Source organism: Chiloscyllium punctatum, chromosome 18 (assembly GCF_047496795.1).
Source record: "Chiloscyllium punctatum isolate Juve2018m chromosome 18, sChiPun1.3, whole genome shotgun sequence".
Classification (NCBI taxonomy): Eukaryota; Metazoa; Chordata; class Chondrichthyes; order Orectolobiformes; family Hemiscylliidae; genus Chiloscyllium; species Chiloscyllium punctatum.
This window is the reverse complement of record NC_092756.1, coordinates 75,166,992-75,169,777: the sequence shown is the minus strand read 5'-3', so window position 1 is coordinate 75,169,777 and position 2,786 is coordinate 75,166,992.

Below are 2,786 nucleotides of genomic sequence, written 5' to 3'. Positions count from 1 at the left end.
TAGTCCCAGAAGGCAGCATTTGGCCCATATCCCTCATTTTTTCTTGTCTTTCTGGGACCATTCCTTCAATGATGGCTGTGCAAACATTGAGCTTGCTAGACTTCCATACTGTCCTGTTGGCATTGAACAGAAAAAAGTGCAGGTGAAATAAATTCATTCCACACTCAATAATTTATATTTTAAATTGTATGAGTCGGACCAAGGTAATAGTGACCCTAAAGGTGGAAGATGCATGAAAATATTTGCTTTGCAAGTAATGATGAAGCAGTTATGAAGGGGCTCTGACATCACCACGGTCTGCAAATCATAATCGGCTTAACCAGACTCAAGAACTAAAGAGAAACCAAGAACATCTCACCAATATTACCATGAAGTTTGGTCACAGTGAAGGATCAATAGCGAGACCGCAAAAACACATTTCATATCTCTCTGTGCTGTAATTTTCTGCTGTCTTTCTCCATTGAAATAATATCCAGCTGCTTTATTCTTCCTGCCAAAGTGTATAACCTCACATATTCCCACATTGTCTTTAATTTGCTTAATTTTTGCTCCTCCCTTAACCCACCCATCTCCCTCTGTAAACTCTGTGAGTCAGCCTCAGCAGTTGCCTTCCCACAAATGTTTGTCCAATCTGTGGATGTGGCACTCCAAGTTCTCCAACGATGGCCTAACTACCTCACATCTCCATTGTAGCCTACTTGCAATTGTATTCAATACCTTGACTAAGAAAGGTAAGGACCCAAATGAATAGCCACAGCCCCATCAGTTCCAACCTTGAACACCCAGATTTCAATCATTTCCATTGACATATTGGACCTTATCATAAATACCAAACATGCAGGTAATCTGGGGTTCAGCTGGTAATGTTGACAGAATATAGCTTAGACTGACACCAACACAACCAAAACAGAAGCTGCTTTGTCCAGAAATTGGCAGCTCTATCTGTTGGAGCCCCAGTGATCTCATGGATAAGGCACTAACTTCCTAATCCAGAGATTGTGGGCTCAAATATTATTTGGGATATGATTTTGTTGAAACCTTCACTGTGCAGCTGATCTCAATCCTGTGTGGTCACGTGTCCATGGCAACAAAATTAGGCATTCTCAATTGATCCTCAGCTGGAGAAATTTGACCTGATAGAAAATTGGCCAAACTAAATTAAACAGCAGCTATCGGCTCCAGAGAACAGTGCAACTAAGATCAAAGAGTTACAAAGATTCAAGAAGAACCAGTTCCAACCAGACTGAGTGTTGTATATTGGAGAAGTGTCAGCCTGAGACAATCCACGAGAGCTCCTGGCATGACAACAGTGAAGGGTATTGATGTGACCCCATTGGATGATGTGAACCCAGCTCATGACCGTATTGGCCAAAGCCACAGAAGATTCTGGAAGATCAGGGACAGGAGAGGGGGAAAACACACCTGAACGCCAAACCCTAAGCAAAGCCTTGACTGGGTCCTGCAGTGGAGCTCTGACCATCTGCTCCAAACCTGTTCATAAAAGTCCTCGCGTGAGTCGTGCAGGCCATTCAGCCCATCACATCCACACTGACCCTCTGAAGAGCATCCCATTCAGGCCCAACCCCTATCCTCTCACCCTGCATTCCCCAAAGCCAATTCACTGAACCTGCACATCTTTGGACTGTGGGAGGAAACCAAAGCACCCGGAGTCCCCCATGGAGAGAATGTGCAAACTCTACACAAACAGACACCCAAGGGAGGAATCAAAGCCAGGCCCCTGACACTGTGAGGCAGCAGTGCTACCCACTGAGCCACCATGCCATCCCCAGGAGAATCTCAGCAGGTTTTCAGCCATTGTGACTGTGTTTTCTCTTTCATATAATTCACCTCAATCCTGCAAATCTTGTGCAAGAAGATGTTGGGCACCACTTCTCATCAACTGAATGCAGATTTTCCCAAAGTAGATTAGAAATCAAGTTGACAAAGGGCAAGTGACTGACACCCCAGATGGGACTCGAACCCACAATCCCTGGCTTAGAAGGCCAGTGCCATATCCATGGGGTCACTGGGGTCACACAGAAGGCAGAATATCACAGCCTTTATGTACTGCACCCGACCTCTCATACTGTGTGTTTCTGAGTGTTATACTCTCACTGATTGTTTTTGACCCCTACCATCTCATGCTGAATTGTTGGCTGCTTGATTAATCAATCTCACTTCCCATTTGTCCCCAAACCGTCAGATGAGAAATTAACCAAACTCCAATGTTGCAAAACTCAAGTCTGTGGAATATGGAGCAGACAAGAAAACAGCAAAGGGCTCAATGTTATTTTGTGCAGCACCTTGAAGATATTTGCAGTTAGTGGGGAAGATGTAAGTGGAGATGTTGCAAACAGCTGCATTGAGGACAAATCAACAGAATCATAGCAGGAATTCAGCCCATTGTGGCTGTGCTGTCTCTTTCAGACAATTCACCCCAAGATCTCCCAATTCCTAGAATTATCTTGTGTAAGTTTCGAATAATCATTGTTAAAAATCAGACAACACCAGGTTGTCGTCCAACAGGTTTATTTCAAAGTACTAGCTTTCGGAGCGCTGCTGCTTCGTCAGGTGGTTGTGGAGTATAAGATTGTAAGACACAGAATTTATGGCAAAAGTTTACAGTGTGATGTCACTGAAATTATATATTGAAAAAAATCTGGATTGTGTGTGAAGTCTCTCATCTTTTCGAATGACCAGGTTGGTTTCAGTTCTTTCATGTGTAAATCACAAAACGTTTTTCATTGCCAAGTGAAATGGCAAGCTGTCCAATAAAAGTTAAATGC